General features: G+C 39.9%; 1 protein-coding gene across 3 annotated transcripts in view; it reads right to left on the bottom strand.

Annotated features, from left to right (window-relative positions):
* Window positions 1-20,382, bottom strand: part of THSD4 (thrombospondin type 1 domain containing 4) — a 241,699-nt gene that overhangs the window by 135,036 nt on the left and 86,281 nt on the right. The window lies entirely within an intron of this gene.

Here is a 20,382-nt window from a genome sequence, read left to right as displayed (position 1 = left end):
AACAAGAGAGATGCACATTTTTTTAAATTCCATTGTTTTTTCTCTTCATTTTTACAAGTTACACTTTAGTGGGTATTCCACTAAAAAAACCCTCAACTCTTACATTCTATTCCACTAAATTTCATTTTCAAAAATGTATAAAATTCATTATCATTAAAAACCCTGTGATTTCTGCTAACATGCAAGAACCAAGAGGAAATCAGTCCACTAAACTCTAGGTGAGAGGAACACAGGAGACAAGAAGCAAGAAATGTTATCTTCTCCTGTGAAAATCTGTTCCTTGAGAAGATAGAGTCTAACAGTCCCCACATCTTATCAGGTTTGTTAACACATTTGTGTAGCCTTTCTGTTGCAAATCATCTGTCATGTCAGAGTTGCTCTCAGCTTATTACCCCATTTGCTAACTGACATAACAGTATCTTCAGTTTCTTTCCAACCGAGAGTAATGTTGATACTCAGTGGCAGCGAGGTCCAAACAGAAATCCTCTTTTATGACAATACTTTCATTGCTGCCACAATAATGAACTGAAATTCCTCTCACTTCAGCTCATCCCCTATACTGAAGCTGATACCTACTATTTAATCTGTGTGTCAAAGGACACCTATTTAATCTATATGCCCTCATCTAATGCTAAAACATTGTGTTCAAAAGATTTTCTACTTGACTTCAGTGTATTTTTGAATCTTCAGCTAAGACATAACAAAAAGCCAAAATAAATAAAAGCAATCACTTCAAATATATATTAAACAACTGTTTTCAGGGGGTAACTTCAGTTACCCCCTATGCAGACATAGGATTAATGCAGAACAATTCTGTATCCTCCATTTTGCCTCATACAGCTGAACTCATTTAACTGCCACACATATACATCATGTACTGTGTCTGGCAATCTTCTGATAAAATCCACAAAAGCATCCACGAATTTTAAGAGAGGTCAAACATCTGTTTACCGAGTTTGGGTTTTTTGCAGAAGCCAGGCATGCCATGTTCAACTAGGTCATTCATCCATTGGCCAATGGATGACATTTTTTAAATTCACCAGCTTATGATTCCAATGACTTCATTTAGTTATTACAAAAAAAAAAATCCAACTCCCCCACCCCCCAAAAAAACCAAAACAAAACAAAAAAAAAACCATCCCAAACTGAGGCATTTCCTGCAGTTCAATCTCCAAGTGTAACAGTCAAGTCTAACGATAAACTGAGCTTTATTCTTAGTAGCTTCATCACTTCACACATAACTATATTCAGAGTTCTCAAATAAATATAACCCAGTTTCAGAGATTCATTACAATTTAAGTCAACTTGTCCTTTTCTCTGTCTGAAAGTGTCCTATTTTCATAACACACAAAGCAATCAAGCAGCACCTCTGGAGAGTACATTTTCTTATCTTTCCATTCTCTAAAATCAAGTCAAACAAGCTATTTAGGGTTTCTGAAATGTCTTTATCATCTGTGTTTGTTCCCTTAAGTTCAGTATCCTGAAGCCTCACGTTCCCATATTTTTCCTCTCACCATCTCCCCCATAGTTTTGATACTTTAAAATATTTGTTATTTAAATTATTAGCTGGCCTTCTAGATGCCAGTTGAAAGTTTAGTGGTACTTGGAGATGAAAAAATTACCTGTTGGAGCATGGTATTTTTTCCTGGATCTCTCTCCTTCACTTCTGCTGCGACAGGTCAGCCTACTGCATTGCTAATGCAGCTAAGTAACAACCCCAAGCAGGCTGAGATTACTTGCTGTGTAAAAATATAATTCCCATTTCATTATTTCTGTGTTTCATTCTTTCTCATCAGGAACTTTGTTCCCAGTCATACAAAAAGAAGTATTAGAACAGTCACTGTCTCTGACCACAAACAAATCAGGCTTTAAAAACAAACATGCCCTATTACCCTCTGGCCTTCAATATTCAGATTCTTTTGATGAGTACCTGTAAAGTACTGCCTTGACTAGGCATATAGTCTCCAGAGAGCAAAATCTGTAAACTGAATTGTCCCTGCTGAATGACAGGCATTTCCCATAAGAATTTTATGTAAGCATTATGTATTATTGTGTAAGATGCAGAAATTACAGCAGAACCAACACATTTTAGAATTCCCATGTAGAACAAGATACCACACTAATAGAAAAACCTCCCTTACCCTGTGTTCTGCCACAACTCCTGAGGTTTTACAGTTTAGGTGGTAGGTCAAGATACACTACTGGCTTGGCAACTGGACATAAGATGTCAATTAAACAAAGAGCTGTGAGGCAACTGATTCCACACAGGTCACATTTTTGATTCCCATGTCAGTTTATCCTACACTTCACAAAAGTATATATCTTCCCAACTAGCTGGCAGCAAGACACATTCCACAAAAAAAAAACCAACTCAGTTCTTTTGAAGTTTCTAGGACAATTAATTACACAAGTACCGTTTAACATGTCCTCCTAGTGTATTCGTTGTTTATTTGTATGCTTACCTTAGCATAACCAAGTCTTTGTGCAAAGTCTCACCTTATCCCACCTAATTAAATAGTGAACTTGGGTGAAGTTTAATGTTGCCACACAGGTTCTGCCAGACACACTAATTATTGATTTAACTGAAGGTGCCTTTAGTGAAAAATCTTGATAACATGTAATGTTTGGTTTTCATTTTACAGACTGAAAAAGTATCTAAATCAACAAATTAGTACTTTCCTTAAAACATCCTTACTAAACTATCCTTAAGTACCTCAGGGACATTCTGGTCTTCTCCAAACTGCAAGCCTCAGGAGTTGGTTTTTTCCCAAGTTCTCTGTTGAAACTTACCTTCCACCTTTCCCTAGGAGGAATAAGAGCCAGGCATGCTAAAGCAGAACTACAGCACAGTTCTACTGCCTTCCACGCCCCCAGTAAGAACACAAAGACTTCACCTTCCAAAACTGCACATCACACAGCACACATTGCAGTGAAAACTTTCCACCATTCTCCTAAGACTGGTTTTACTGACCAAACTTAAATCACAAGTAACAACACATTTCATTGCAGATTTCAGTGCAGTAGAGGATTGATGAGAAAAATACGTATCCACACATTTTTCAAAGGGGAAGGAGTAATTTATGTGCATCACACTACAACTAGTGGCTGGAGTTCAAACTGTGTCTCCAGCAGCATTTGGGGCTGAGGCCTCTCCTCAGGCCCTGCAGAGGGGACGGCAGCCGCACGCCGCTGGGAATCAAAGAGCAAGGGAGAAGTGTCTGTCTGCCCTCCACCGGGATTCACAGGCTAACAGTCAAGAACCAGCCCTGATCTTTTACCCCCACGACAGGGAAAGCATTGGCGTATCCGCGCCCACGACACGCTGCCGGCCCGAGGTCCCGGCCGTGTGCCCGCCATGAGGCGAGACCAGCACCGAGCGCGGGCCAAAGGCGGCGCGGCCCGAGAGAAAACTCCCGGGAGAGCGAGAACAAGCGAAAACTCCCTGCAACTGAACACGTTCTTCTCTTGTTCCCGGCCCGGGTCCAGCCGCTCCCCGGGAGCTCGTCCCTGAGGGAGCCGATGGCCGCCGCGGACCCAGCGACGGCCGCGCGCGCCCTCCGCCGCTGCCCGGCGCGAGCCAGCCCCGCTGCGCGCCCGCCCCTCACCCGCGCCTTCCTCACGCTAAAGTGTAATCAAAGCCCTCACAAAACACCCCACCCACGGCAGAACAAGGCAGGAAGACAGAAACATTCAGAAACATTTCTTACTTGCATGAGTTTGTGAATAGACCTGTTTGCATGTCAGCGAGAAAGAGCATTTTTCACATCTTAGCACTGTGCTGGCCTGTCCCAGTGCCATGCTGAGGGGCCCTGGAGCAGCACGGTGGGATGCACAGTCCCCCAGCTCCAGCCACCTCCCCTGGGCTGGACAGGGCTGGCACAGCCCACGGCTGGTCACCGGGGCTGGACACCGGGGCTGGACACCACAGCAGGTCACCGGGGCTGGACACCACAGCCGGTCACCGGGGCTGGACACCGGGGCTGGACACCACGGCTGGTCACCAGGGCTGGACACTACAGTCGGTCACCACGGCTGGTCACCATGGCTGGTCACTGGGGCTGGACACCGGGGCTGGATGCCACAGCCAGTCACCATGGCTGGTCACCACGGCTGGTCACCACGGCTGGTCATCACAGCAGGTCACCACGGCTGGACACCACAGCCGGTCACCATGGCCGGTCCCCGGTGTGGTGACCCTGAACCACAGGCACTCCACCTTCCACACAACCAGAATCCCTCAGCATAGCACAGCCCCCATGTCCCACTCTCCAGCCAGGCCTTCTGCCTCCTGACCCTCCACCTGCACACCACCGAGTGTGTGGGAGGACTTTTGTACTTCATGTCAGCTCCTCCCCTCCTTCAGCTTCCTTTTCCAACGTGTTCTGCCATCCTCAGCAAGCCCCCGCCCAAGGAAAGGCTGTGGAGAGGCACATGGGCATGGTGGATAAGGAGGCCAGGCTGTGATTGAGCTTGAAGGGATACAGAAAGAGCTTGGCAGGCAGCTTGCCAGTGCACAGAACTGCAATCTAGTGATATTCTTAGGAAAAAGAATGTCAGAAGAAAAAGCATTACACAATACCTTTGATAAATAATGTATTCAGTTGTTCAAAGGGAAATTAAAAATAGCCACAGACCAAAAAACTCCAGGAAATAATACCCAAATCAAATAAGAATGGAACTATCAGTGAACTAAATGACACTGACTGTCCTTAAAGAATGTACCACATTCTTCCTTTCTGTCTCAGCTCCAAAGACTTCAAGCTGCTTGGAGCACGTACTGCCCCTCACAGCACGCACATTAAATCTCCTGCCACAGATAATGCTGGCTGTAGGTGCAATCAGAATAAACGATACAACAAAGGAATTTTACGTTCCTCAGGCCATGAGGTAGGAACTGGAATATACAAAACCTCCTTGATGGTTCCTTAGTACAAATCTTAATTTAATGTGAGAGCCAGACTCCCTGTTGTTATCTACATAGCAGTTCTAGTTCTCCACAGAACATTACAGAATGCTTTTACCATTTGTCAGTTTTTGTAAGTTTGCCTAAACAGCTAAAAATAGTTAATAACAAGCTGTGAAATTTGAGAAACGTGCCTTGAGGGTGCCCACACAGAAGTGGCATGCACACTCTTGGCAAGCAAATATCACAATCATGTTAATACTACATTATGAGATTAACCAAATTTAAATTAGGCTTCATTCTGTGTGCAAACTGCCTTGTAAAGTCAACTTCAGTGCTTCTCCATCACAAGCCAAGATACACTCACCCATGATGTGTCAGAAGCAATTGTTCCAGGAACAAGTTGTCTCTGCACAGCTCAATTTTCAGGGCCCAACTTGCCATGGACTGTAATTCAGTATTTACTCATGATAAAAACAATCAATCTGCTTTACAGGAAGTGTAATGAAGCATAGCAGAACAGGAAAAACTTTTAAGAGATGTGCTTATGTCAATCCATGTAACATTACCTTTAATTAAAGCTTATCAATGCTGAGATTGGGTGGGATTTCAGCAATAGACACGCAGGTGACCGACATTAGTCCCCGTGAGAGTGGTGAGCCCTGGCACAGGCTGCCCAGAGAAGCTGCAGATGCCCCATTCCTGGAAGTGCTAGAGCTCAGACTGGATGGGACTCTGAACAACCTGGTCTAGTGAAAGAAGACCCTGCCCACAGCAGGGGAGTTGGAATTACATGGTCTTTAAAGCCCCTTCAAGATTTGCTTTTCATACAGGATGTGCTTCAAGACACATGCACACACGAGGGAGCAAAGACAGGTCCAGTACACAACAGCAGAAGTCTGGTGCTTTCACACACTGCTGTGGCTGGCAGCTGGCAGCTCCACTCTAGAGTCTACACCAGGCCAGGAAGAGCTCAATGTGACCACTGCACACGGAGCCAGCAGCGATCCCCTGTGGAGAATGGCAAGTGCTGGTGTACTACCAAACCAGTTTACACAGCTTCCTATACAAAGGAAAATGCACACGAAACACACCACATCCTCTACAAAAGCCTTCAAGAAAGCAGAGCTACTTTATTTAAGATTTCCCTGTTCAGGCTAATAGACTATGTGAGCTTAGTTATCAGACTGGAGCATGAGCTCAGGCTCTGCAGTTTAGGAGTCTATAAGGTTCATGACAGAAAACTGATCCCAAATTAGGCTGGTTTTTCACTGATGGACAGTTACAAGTTTTTGAGGTGGCCAGAGGAATAATGCTTTTTACAGCTGTTATCATATGCCAGATTTCTAAATAACAATATGCAAACATTTTCCAGGAAATAATTATCATGTAACTACATCTGGGCTCTCCAAAAGAAATAGTAATGTGATGTGGTCTGTTTTATTTGAGCCTCTTTTGATACTTTGTCCTTATTAGGTCTGGGAACATCTCCTGACAATAACCAGAAAAGGTCGTGTTTATTTTTTTTCTTTGTCCCTCTCAGTTTTGTTAACTTCTTATAAAGTTTTATTACTCTGGTTCAGATATTTTTTTCTAAAAACATTTTCCATTCTTCATTCCAGTGATGGAAAAACATTGCCCTTTTTTTTTCCTACTTCCACTTTTCATTTTCTCATATAATAAAGATGTTTATTACTTTACCTTGTCTCAACAATTTAATATATATTTGAAATACTGTCTGCACTGGGGTTTTGATATTAAATGAAAAAAAAAAAAATCAGACTTTTATAATGAATGTGCTTATACATTTTAAAAAGCATGAAGCCTAAAAGGAAGATACCATCCCAACAAATTCCTCACCTTTACCTGAATATATCACTTTTTTTTTTTTTTTTTTACTCTTCAGTGAACAGGATATTTCTGAAAGGCCACAATGTTCTATGAACTTGTCTTCATAATTAGTGTTTAAGGCAATAAGAAATTTGCAAACATTGTAATTTACTTCAATTTCCCTGGTGTCTCCATTCCTCCCAAGTACCTCTGTCATTAAAAAACTATTAATAATATCTTAGAGATTTGCTGTCATTCATTAAAAGTAACTGGAACTTTTATTATTATTCAATGCAATTAAAAGAAATCAACTAGAAACAAGTAATTCATAAAACCACATGCATATGAGTCTCTCTTAATCAGTTGGATGTGTGAAAATCAGCAAAATATTTCAGTTTGATGTGCTTCTATGAAATTTCAGTGCAGCAAAGCACTCAGCTGAGTGGCTCACATGGGCACCTGACCAGTAAGTACTGCTGGCTTCAGTACAGCTGCCACAAGTTAAATGTTTAACAGAGGCTCCTGGCCAGACCCCCTTTAAATGACATAACCAGGTAATTTTGTTTCTTCCACAGACCTCAGTTTTTACTGTGTTACATCTGGAACTCCTTTCTGAATTGAAGGGAGAAAAAAAACCCTAACTCCTAAAAATGCATTTTTTCACATCAGCCTTTCATGTGTCTGCAGTCACAATCCAGAGACAACCATCTGTCAGCCAGTGGCCACTGGATGTCTCCACAGGCCCATGCAAACAGATCAAAGTTCTCCATCAGTGAAAGCTCTTTTTAAAGCCGTTTATCTGGTTTACAAGCCATCACTTACACTTTCCAGAGTGCACAGCAGCCACACAGAGCTGCCCTCTCTGGCCCTCAGCACAGGCAGGGGATGGCAGCTTCACGGGGACTGCACTTCTGGTGAGGTTTCTCAGAGCAGCTCTCAGAGTTTAGATCAGAATTATTAAGGTGTGGCTAGGTAAGTAGAAGAAAACCAAATAGCAATTTCTTGAGCTCAAAACATTTTGTTTCTGTTTATATTCAACAATAGTTAAAACTGTATCAATAAATCAAATAAATCAATAAATAATATCATCAAACTAATAGGATTTAATGAAAGATGCCCTTTCTTGCAGTATATTATACAGATTTTATTTAAAATAAAATATTTAGGAAACATACTATTATAGCCAAAATTACAGAGGACAAATAATACAACTAGTCTAAATAATCTCATTTGCTGGCCATATATATATATTTATTTATACTGGCACTAATCAGAGAAGTAAACCTGCTACATACAGTGCAACTTCTCATCTGGAAAAATACCAGAACATGCTCCATCCCCTGAAGTGCTGACCACTTCCTGAGGGACACTGAGAGCTATCATTCCCAACTGCTCTTAGCTTGGGATGTTCTGGAAGGAACTTGATACTGCTTTCTGTGTGTCTTTACAAGTGGAAAGAACTGCCTATTTCTGTTTGTCTGTATTAAAATCTTATTGGCCTCTGGAATCTCAGCTTGCATCCAGATCTGTAATTTGAAATGTGATTTTATCTCCATCAGCACACTAGTAGCCCCAAAAACCCGGAACGTCAAATAATGTTAAATGGTATAAATCAGTATTTTGGCAACTTTAAAATGAACCTTCAAATTCTGCCTTCAGACTTTCCACAGCAAGCTTGGTCAATTTTATTCATATCTGTTCTACTGCTGGAGGACTTCATGTCATGCTTCAGAATAATAAATGCCAAAGGTAGATGGCAAGAAAGGAGATTCAAGTTTAGGCTTGTGATTCCCCCAGCAGCATTCCAGACAAAAGCTTTCAGTCATCTCTTAAGGAAGCATATTTAAAATTAAATGTATTAGAAGTCCCTCTCCTATTAAAACATGAATTCTACACATGAACACTAAAAACTCCCAAAGTAATGCCTATCATGAATAGACCATAATACTCAAATCTCTAGTATTTAATCAAACTCCAAACAAGGCTCCACAGAAAGCCTTGCCTCACGTAAATGGATGGCACACTCTTCTCCATGCCCTCCTCACTGAAGTGTTCCCTAAGCTTTCTTTACTATGAAGATAAAGAAGGACCAAGCAGCCAAAAGTGACAGCAGGGAAAGGAGGGAGCACAATGCTGCTGTCTCTCAATATCAGCTCCCACACAAAATGAGCCAGCTCTCACTTTGTTACATGATTGGCAAAAAAAAAAAAAAAATCTTTATTTTCTTTTTTAAACAAAACTTGCTCTGAGCTGTAGAGTTTGAATTAAAGTCTAAATGATTTCTGAAGTTATACTTTTCTGAGTTATTTAGCTAGGGGCCAAGAAACCTAACATTTTGTCTTTAAAAATAAAAATTTTTACATCATTATTTACAAGAAATAATGACACAACATTTTGAAAATCATTGTATATAGAAATCAACTTTCATTTTACTTTAATTGCACAATTCAGAGACAATAATAATAATGTTTTTGGTTATCTCAATCTGCTTTTTTGTTTTGTTTTGGTTTGGTTTTTTGGGTTGTTTTTTTTTTTTGTTTCCTTAAACAGACTGATTTTACCAAAATTTCCCAGAGAAATAATTTTGGATAAACTCACAAGAATCCTTGTCATTCCCTGCCTCTTTTTTCTTGCTATCTCCAGAGGAAGCAGTCACTTAGAAATGCTTCCCCACCCTCAAAAATCCAGTTCCTGGACTCATTTCATACCCCTCTGATTGATAACCTCATCATTTACAGTCTTCTATGCTGACATGAACATGGCCACTTTGATGAACACAGACTTAAGATCTACTATCTACTACTTGTTTTATACTTGTTATACACAGAATACACATGGATCAATGTGAAAAGCAAGAAAAAAAGACTAAACTCCTTTGCTGGAAGGTTTGTAACTGAAGAATCTTTTCTTTGGAACAACACCAAGTTATTACCACCGAGGAGCCACAGCAGAAAGAATGAATTAAGAAACAAGCAGCAGCTCAAAGTCAGCCCCAGACTCATGGTCACTGTCCCTTGGGAAACACTTATCAATATGTTCTGACTGAGCCTCATACATTTACACATTGCCTTAAGATTAAAAAAATACTATTGTGGGGTGAGGAGTGTTTCTGAAATAATAAAGAAGACTTATCTTCATTTAAATATTAATATAGCTATTATTTGGTCTAAAATGTCCTAACTGTATTTCCATGGCCTCTTCCCACAGTCCTTTAATAGGCAAATAAATTCTTAAGGATTACTTAAAACATTCTGTGCTTTTATTTACATACTCAAAGATATTTATTTCCTTCACTCTCATAAACATCAGTTTAAAACATGAATGTTCATTAGAGCAATGTTTTCAGTAGGATGCCAGCGACCTGGAGCTCAGTCAGCTAACTTGAAAGCTGCTTCCCTTCTGGTAGCAGATAAAACCCTAAACATTGTGTTTCACATTACATTTCATTTTTAAGACTATTCCTATATAAAAGCTATAATCATCATTGATAAGACTCCAGATTTCTTAGCAACTTTGCTTCTAATTTTTCTTCTGGGTTTTCAATCTTTGCATGCCTTGATTGTTTGATGTAAAGACTCCTGCAGAAAACTGAAAGGCACCAACTCAATTATCTTTTCTCAGGGAAAGTCTAACTGGATGGCACTGGGAGGCAGCTTTGCTCCCTGATGCTGGCAGCTGGGCTCCACCAGCTCTGACTGCAGCACTTGGAGCCTCCATGCTCTTACTGCAGAACAACAAAGCTCAAGTTATCTCATCTTCTGCATCTCTCTCAGCCAAGGGGAAAACGGGTGTCTGTGTTTTCACATTGAGAATTCTGTCCTGTGAAACTAGGCTCTGTCTCTCCTGTATTCATCTGTGGCATCACTCTACATCCCACTCCTCCGAGCACAGCAGTAGAAATCAGTGTGGAGGTGCCAAGATAAAAATGTTGTCAAACCCCTTTAATTTCCTTCTACAAACAGGCTCTGCATGCAGGAGAAGCAGTGCTGTGATTTAGCTTGGCTTTTCAAAGGTGTCTGACACTTCAGTGAAAAATCACATCTGGAAGTTACTGTAAGGGATGCATAAAGTTGTTTTGAAAACTACTTCCTAATTACTACTCAGTAATTCACTGGTTCAATTTTGGTACCTACTGAATAAGAATCTGCAAGATCTTTCACAAATACAGCTCCAGCTTAGGTATTCATGCATGAGGCAGATCATGTGATAGCAAGAGAGATTCACAGGTAACCCCAAGCTGGGAAAGGCAGCAATACTGGAGGGAAGGATTAGAGCTCAAAAAATATGCTGACAGCTTGGGGAAAGGGTCTGAAAAGGCAGGATGAAATATAATAGGGATTGGTATGATATCCTACACTTGTGACAAAACAACCACCTGCACAAACACAGACTAAAAAAACTAATGGAGAAGCAGTAATTCTACAAGGAATCCGGAGCAGTGACAGTGGGTGCCATTTAATGTGAGGCACTGAAGGTGTGAACTTAAAAAAAGAAAAGCAAACACTGTAACCAGAAGGCAATGTGCAAATCACAGCAGAGAGCAACATTCAGGGCAGCACTGTCCACTCCTGATGGGCCATGAGAAGACAATCCAGAGGAGACAGTGAGAGACCAGCGCTTTACTAAGCATAGCTAAAGAGGGAAGATTCAAATAATAGTTGTGTTTTGAAAAAGCAGAAGGCATTACAGTCTCTAGGCAGAGATAAAATACAAAAGGGAATAGAAGTCTTCCTATGTGTGCTGTTGAACAGACAGGAGGTAATAGGCCAAAACTGTACCATGAAATATTACAATTCACAGAAGTCTTCCACTGAAAGGAATAACTAAGCACCATTTGTTTTCAGAAATGGCAGAATCTCCACCACTGAAAACTGGAACTGGACAAACTGAACAAGCACAAACTGTGCTGTTCTAAAGGGCTCCATTTCCTAAACTCAGATCTTACAGAGCACACAAGCCTTCCTATCTTTATTTATTGACTTATGTCTCCTTCCACAGTGCCTAGTTATAATAGACACAGCAGTCCTTTTGCTCAAAATATATTTGCTGTCATGTGAGAACTGTTCAGATACTGCTGTTCCCCATCAAGGAAACTGTTACCATTCATACAAACAGTTTCTGCATGAACAAACCTCTCTCTGCAGCTTTTCCCCAAAGAAATGTCAATGCTCAAGTGCAGTCCTAGATACACAGATGTTCAGATTCAAAATGATAAATAAGGAAGATTTTCTTGCACCTCTGTGGACTCTGTCCCAGAGAATTGGACCAAGGAACATAAAGTTTTAATTGAAAAAAATATTTCCAATAGGTTAGTTTTTTCCTCTGGAAAGCAATAAATTGTGAAATTTCACAGTCTTGCAAATTCTACCTCTCATTCTGGACTGCAGAAAGCATAATAAAAGTGCATCATTTTCTGTCCCCACAGTTATACATGGAAAGTATCTACAGCCTGATCAATGTACAGCCCTGAGTCCAACACAGTAAAACTAATGTAACACTTTAAAATATTTGTAAAAATGTTATCACCTGTTATCTTAAATATTACACCAAAAGCATCCCAGAGAGTAACTGCTACCTCAAATGCCTAGAAAACATCAAACTCACATATCTAGGTTTCAGGCTGTTGATTTAAAGGTTTCTGTAATGGCATGTGCTGTGACTGCTTCAATTATCTCACATACCCTGAAACACCTTAGCTTCTACCAACCTAAGATTTGCCCCTTGAACTATGTCACAATAAATGGCTTAATTGGATTCTGGAGGTCAAACCATGAATCTGTAATAATGAAAATATCAGGATGATCACATAGTAGTTAAATAGAGCCTTAAAAACTAGAAACTCCTTCTCTTGAAGGTAAGACTTGTTACTACCAACAGGAGGCAATGCAGATAATGCTTCACTTTTTCCTTTCCATACCACAATAACCAACAATTACCTCTGTGTGAAAGTATCTAAACCCTTCCAAAGACCTGAAACAATAAAATTACTCACTCTTCTGAAAATTAACTTTAAGGTATTACATTTATAATCACCTTAAAATGATGGTGTGAGGCAGATTAGCCTATAGCTTTGTGTCTATGCAGCCAGGCTACTCCACACAAAACAATACTGAATTTTACTGGAGACTGGGACATAGCAAAAAAGTTTCCAAACCCTCAGGAAAGCTAAATTAATAAACCATGTCCAGCCTAGTTACATTCATTCTTCCCAAAGCAATTAGAGGGGAGAGGGAATGAATGTTTAATTGTGCGGGTGATTTTTAAATGTCTGTATCAATTAATGCTTGCTAACATAGCACAGAAAGAGGGACATCACTACAGCTCCCTTAAAATTTGCTAAAGCTCTTCTCTCTGCCCCTATCTCAAGTTGGATTCAGTGCAACACAGTAATGCAGAAATCCTTTCAAGTCTCGCAGTAAGACTGCAGCCAAATATGTAAGCTATTCACAAATATTATCCAAAAACAAAGGGCAAGCACAGTTTGTGATTTAGGGTTCACCTGGTACAGACCTTTCAGAGGAAGAAACTGGGCTGGAACAGCAGAGGTAGCCTTATTAACTAAAGAATCTGAGGGGAAAAGAGGGGAAACTTCAGCAAAACACTGTTGTGAAAAATAATGGATCACACTCTCAGACTTTAAAATACCTCTCTTTTAGCCAAAAAGCAGCTGTACAAAAGCTGATGTTAACGATTATCCATTTTCCATTGAAACCATTCTGTACTGGCTCAAACACTATAAAACTATATATGCACACTCAAGCTTTCAGCAGCTCACCCTCCCCCTTTCTGAAATATTGCCTGCTCCTCTGGTGAAAATAAGCTGGTTAAGTCCTGTAAGCAGCCTGCTCAATATGATGCCCAATCCATAGTGCATAATCATGGATTTGGGGGAAAAATCCACTTCTTTTAACAAGAAACACAAGAGGGTTTTGCACTGTGATTCAATATCCAGACCTGTAAAAGCAATTAAATATCCATCCTCGTTCAATACTCTCTTTTATTTGGCATTTTCCTAAACTCCAAGATGCTTGGCAGGGAAACAGGAGCACAGACATGAACTGGCACTGCCCTGTCCCTGCAAGGGAACAGCCTCATTGTACTAGTACAACCCCTGTGCCTTTAAAAGAAAACAAGAGTCAGAGGAAAACACAGGAGATCTCAAGCTACATTAACTGTTATTCTTCTGGAATTAATAATTATGGAACAAGAGATGTTGCCAAGCAAATGACCTATTGAGATAGATTCTGAGAAGGAGATTACTGATGAAATAAATATTTTGAATTTTGTGGCTCTCTAATAGCCCACTGAGCTTCTTACAATACAGCCAAGGACATTGACCCTATCAAGTATTTTACTAAATAAACCTTACATACACTAACACTTCAGCTATTCCAAGTTTGTTGCCTGTATATTGACCAGGTTACACAAGATACAAATATGGAACAAAATCATATATTAAATTAACAGCATACTCTTGAGAACTCCAGTGAAGATGCAAGAGAATTCAAAACATATGGAGGTCTTTTCCTATGAACTGTATTAAATAGGAAGATGTATTAGTTACAGCTGGGAATTACTGTAGACAGGTATCAGCCACAGACAGTGCAGTATATGATGTTTAACATTAGAACATCTCCAGTGCACATGAGGGCTTGATCCAGAAATTTGCACTGCCTTGGGGTGCACAGATGCATCAAGAAAACTGTTTCTCCTTTTATCCTGACTGGAAAACCTTCTAAGCTTTAAGTTATGCCATGAAGTAAATAATGTGAAGTAGCACAGCTTGTTTCATGGGATGAAAAACCTGCTATACACAGCCCTGGTACTCTAGCTGGTATTTCTTACACCAGATCAGTCCTCTTAATAGTGAGTTTCAGTTCAGATTCCAATTCTTTCTCTCAATACTTCTACAGCACAGAAGACTCTTACCTCAGCTGTCTCTCCATTTCCAAAACTAGACTTTATACTAACAAGTTAGTTCACAGCAACTAAGGTCAATCATGTTGGTTTTAAACTACACAACAGAAATGCAGATGGTTGGACCTACAGACAGACATATCCATATAAAGTTCAGAAAAAAATAAATGCAAATGTGCAGGTATTAATTTGCATTTTACAATACATATATTTATTAAAACTTATTTATCTTCTAAATATTTTCCAACTCTCTTGCATGTCCAGTCTGTATGTGTTTGGTCAAATTCTTTCACTGATTCTTGATATCCATTTCCATTTGCAAAGACCTCTGTGAGCAAAGGCCATGATTCCATTCTGCAGCAGGCAGCAAATACAGGCAGAAAAAATTCCCTGAGAATCTCTTCAACATTGACTGTGAGTCCCTCAAAAGACAATAAGATGGTTTATAGGAATGAGATGTGAATGAAATGCATTTCAACCGAGCTAAGCATGTTAGAAGACAACTGGAGTCAGAAAGCAAATCTTGAGCTAATATTTTATTTCCACTGCAAGAGCATCCCTTCGACGAGGGTGGTGATTGTGGATGGAGTGCTGATGGTACTGACGTGTGGCTTGGCACACCACGGCAGGACTGGGAATGGGAAGAAGGATGTCTGCTGGTTATATATGATTCAATATGCTTAGTTTAGATCAAATAGCTAACAGCAAAGATGAGCAATTAACTGTATTTTTCTTCTGTATTTCCACTGGAAGTTGTCAAGCTGGTTTCAGAGAAATTCCCCAAATGCTTACAGCATTGCTAAGATAGAAGTTTTTCTCATCAGTTTTTCAACTGAAAACTCATTTATGATTGTAAGAATTAAATTAATCATGACATTTAGCTTCTCCTTTCATGGCTTCAGGATGATAGATAGAATAAACAGCATTTTAGGCAGAATGCTTCATATTAAATACTGCCATAACTAAGACTTGCTTTATTGCATTGAACAAAATAGTAACCAGACATGTTCTATAAATTACAAACCACAAAATCAGGATAAAACTTCCTTTTTTTCCAGAAGTACTCCCATAATTTCTGGGATGCTCACAAAGTACTGTGAAAAGAGCCAAATGGAGTCTCCCGCTCCCTAATATTGATTAGCATCATATCCAACAAGATATCACTGTGATTAAAGCAGATTTATGCTCAGACAATATTCAAATTGAGAAAGCTCAACAAAAAATGGCATCTGGGTCTTCTTGTTTTTTAAAAAGAAGAATTCCTAACAAGGAGCACTGCACACAAATGTCCATCTTCAGCCAGCAGACACAGCATCAATTCTATCTGCAGCTGTTTCAGGCAAGAAAAGCAAACCCCATAGTTTGGATATTACTGCAAGTATAATCTGACTTCATTTTAAACTGGATTTTTTCCAGTATTCCTGCAATAACCCCAAGGAGACTTGATCCACTGACAACTTCTGAACTGATTTTCGCAGAACAGATCCAACATACTTCAAATATCTTCTTTAATTTCCCAGTGACTAATGTATGCTGTTTCCATCAACATAATGTTTTAATCTAGTAAAGAAAGCCAAAGCTTTTAATTTAGAAAGTTCACCTTCTTCCTGTATATGCTGCATCTTCTCTGTGTTCCCAGCTCCCGCCCCAAATGAAAACAGAACTTGAGGCACACAAGGGCTAAATGTGTTGACCCAGCCAACCAAAAGAACTTTCCATCTGGCTAAATGCAGATTTATGCAGCAAAAGCTGCTGTCCCCAGACAATAAGACCTTTGACATTTTTAAGTTAAAGTTTCCAACTTAGCTGTTATCACTTGAAAAAACTTTAATTTTTTTTTTTTTTAATGAGGATGCTGCAAACATGCTGAGAAATCACTGAAAACAATTTTCTAGATAACTCTCACTGATTTTTAAGAGGAGCTACTCAAATGTCATTGTGGTGGATAATCACCTCAGCAAGCTAAATTGCATACATGAAAACAAACGTGTTGGTTTGGACCCACTCAGATTCACCCACACTTGAAGTATTTAGATATTGCTTAGCTGAATTGTAGCTAATGACCCTGTATACCTGAAAGAATTTGGACTTTTTTCATGGTTCCATTTGCTCACGTTTTCCCTGTGCTCCTGCTCTGGAACAGGAACCCTGTCCCTATGCATATCCCCTTGCACTGCCAAGACACTTCATTGAGCCACCACCCTCCACAAAGAAATCCCTTGGTTCTGCTCCTGAGACCTGATTGAAATCTTCTTGCTTCCTATACAGGATACAAAGGAGGCCATGGTTCAGCACAGCTGCCTCCTCCTCTGTGCAAGAGGAAAGGCAGAGACAGAGCACAAGCCACTCACCCCACCCCATTCCCCAAGGTGAGCAGCAGTAGCCAAAGGAACTCTGTAATTCCAGTTTCTGCCAGTCAGGACACTAAATAAATAAATAAATAAATACAGCAGAATGATCTTACTGAAAACCCTCCAAATTTTAGTAGAGCAATAATCTCTTAATATTGTTTGAATACAAACCAGAGATTGAGTGTTCTGCAATAAAATCTCTGTCAGTGACGCTAACAAAAATATTAAATTTCAGCAATATGCTGACTTTTTAAAAATGGACATCTGTTTGTATTTAGGTTCTTCATGTGACTAGATTCAACAACGAAAGGATGAGAGCATTCCTTCCTCCAAAACTGGTAGGTGACTATCAAAGCTGATTGAGAAATTAGCATTGGAGGAAATCAAATCCAGCAAATAATCACATAGTCCTTGCTCAGGGGAGAGACACCTACTGAAATAAAAGGAAAAATCTGAAATTCAAGTGGTTGAAATCATTTGAGGTAAGGATTGTTGGATTTGGCACAGGATCTGCAAGAGATCCTAGACTCTTTGCAATGCCTCTCCATCCTCATCTTCACACACCTGCCTGGTCCCGGGGCTTCCCCAAGGTGACCATGTCCCATTGCAGTTTTGAAGCACAGAAAAGCAGAACCTTGTTAGGACTGAAAAAGCCTCATTTCACAGACTTCCACGTGACTGACAGGAAATTTAAGCCCCAAGGATGAAAGTGCTGAAGAACCCCTCTGTGCTCTCCTCCACTGCAGCCCAACGAGCACCATCAGCTGAGGGATGTGCTGACATCAGGTGAGTTTAAACCTTCATCCCCAGCGCTGGAGCTACAGCCAAACACAGCCAGAGCAGCTGGGCAGCACTGCCACAGCACCTGTCCTCTGCAGGCTCTTCCACTGATGGAAATTCTCCCCAGCCCACTCTCAGTGAGCCTCACACCAAAGACAGCCAGAGTCCCCCAGCAGGACTTCTGCACTCCAGCCACAAATACCACAGTCCTGCTGCCGAGTCATTGCCAACCATCTGGACAACCAGAGCTGGCAAGAAAACTAGAAAGCCTCAACCTTGGGGTGCTGGGATGTCACTGTTCTAACCCAGTTCAGCAGGTGACAGTATATTTTTTTTTTTTTCTTTTTGTTCTAATGGGAAATGTCAAAGAAGCATTTGATGTCCCTAGGAACAGCCAGGGCAGTTTCCCAGCACAGTTCCAGCTCACACACAGAGCTGTTACAAGGAGAGCTTGAACCAGAAAACGAGGAAGATGTGGACAGACACAGAGCATCAGGTCTGCCTGGGAATAAATGCAGTGTAAACACTGCCTGTTATTCCCATTAAGAAGCATGTATTGGCTTCTGTGTAGCTACTGACCTCATTCCTCACACTTATTTTTGTGGAGATAAATACAGGACAGTAAATTTTCATAATAATCTATTATATATTAGAATCGTGTGTTTTCACAATTATCAATATAACAATTCTTGGGAAAAAAACTAACACAGAAAATTTGGTCTGAGTTACTAAAATAAACTACTTCTGGAAATAACTAAGATTTTCATCCACTTGAAATTTCAGAAAATTGAGAAAACCAAAATTATAGAAATTTTTTTTTTCTGTGTTATGCAAGTACATGAAGATTTGAAATGTTTGAACAAAAAAACTGTTTACACAATTTCAAAGCAAGAAATATAAGTAAATTAGATTACAGTTCATAATCAACTCTATATATTAAATATATATCAGAGAATAAATGGAAATTGTGATGATGCAAAACTAGGTGTTTTTACTGTAATTTTTCATTCATTGCTTTCCTAGATTACCATTTGAACAAGTTACATATAATCAAACTCCACAGAAATCTGTTCATACAATGTGCTTCTTTAAACCATATTTTCTTACAGAAGTGAAAAGTCAAATACCATTGGTTTCCTTGGTTCTATATGTACCAGGAGTGCACATTTCCAATTAGCTGGGTAATGCCCACTAATAACATGCTGTTAAAGCAGAGCTGGAATCCACTGTACTGCCAGTCAGGTAGTATCATCAACATTCCAGTAATTCTATTTTCTGGGATTTATGTTAATGATCTGCCAGATTTTGCTGCTGGCTGGCAGATACTGTACAAAGTTAAACATATACACCCACACTAATGAACCACCAGCTCTCCCACCCTGTATTCCGTACAGGACCACAGCCTCATACAGTTCTCTCTCCTGAAGATGAACAGATCTGAGCACCATAAAAATAATCTTCCACCATCATGTGGTGGAAAAAGGTAGAATGACAAAATTCCCACTGACTACCATGAAGTCAGTAGTAGGACCAACTGTGCTGGTTTTTTGCAACACATGACTCCTATTATTTCATTTATTGAAGTTCAGAAAGTCTGCAGATCAAAAAAAGATTTCCAGTAAGTCAGTCAGCCAGCAAGCCTGTGGATATTTTCTGAGACAATATGAGTGAGTCCACTTTGAGAGTTCTGTGTTTTAATGGTAGCCTGTAGACCTCACATCTAGTTCTTGGGAGCAGTAGCCTAAAATCCTGAAATAAGTAGCACTGACTTATTTGCTGTTTCATTTTTAGACTCTGATTCTGTAATTGTATTTCTGCATACATATTACTAGAATGTTAACAGTCCCTCATTTATCTGGAATATTTACCTGACTAAAGGGACCTACAGAGAGGGGCAATAAGAAACATTTGAGTGGCACTTGGCTTTGTTGTTGGGATGCTGGAAGGCTCAGCTTTTTTCTCTTTTCTTTTTGGTAGATTGCTGTAGAAATTGCAGAGAAGTGACCACAAATGTTTCAGCTTGGTTTTTGCCTATTTCCATCTGCTGAAGCTCACAGAGATCATGTTGATTGTCCAAGGTAATCCAGAAGCAAATGGCCCCAATAAGGATGACAGCTCCCACCCACTCTTTCTTGTTCCTGCAGTTCTTTATGCTGAATCACATGGCAAAGTTAACTCTTCTTCCCCAAAATCTTGCTCAATTTCTTCCCATTCTTCTGTTTTACATCGCTTCATGCATTGCTCTTCTAGAGCTTGCAAACAATATGTGACTCAGTGACCCTTTTTCTTCTATTGTGTTTCTCAATAAGAAGAATTACTGCATAATTAAACCACATTTTTGAGTATTTATTTAGTTTCTTTTCTTTAAGAGCTGTCCCTTTGCAATAGCCTTTGAAATTCTGTGAATTAACCACTTTTCTCTACCAGTCAATTTCTTTTGAAAAACACAAATTTTTCTTGCACTGAATTTATTTTGTTTCTGTATTTGTGACTAGTTTAATATGGACTTCATGATCCTAATGACCTTTTTCAACTTAAATGATTCTGTGATTGTAGAAGACTTGGTTAGCAACCAACTTCTACACCAAAAATAACAGAGGC

This window comes from Lonchura striata, chromosome 10, assembly GCF_050655825.1.
Source record: "Lonchura striata isolate lonStrDom1 chromosome 10, ASM5065582v1, whole genome shotgun sequence".
NCBI lineage: Eukaryota > Metazoa > Chordata > Aves > Passeriformes > Estrildidae > Lonchura > Lonchura striata.
This window is presented reverse-complemented; position numbering and strand designations above follow the sequence as displayed.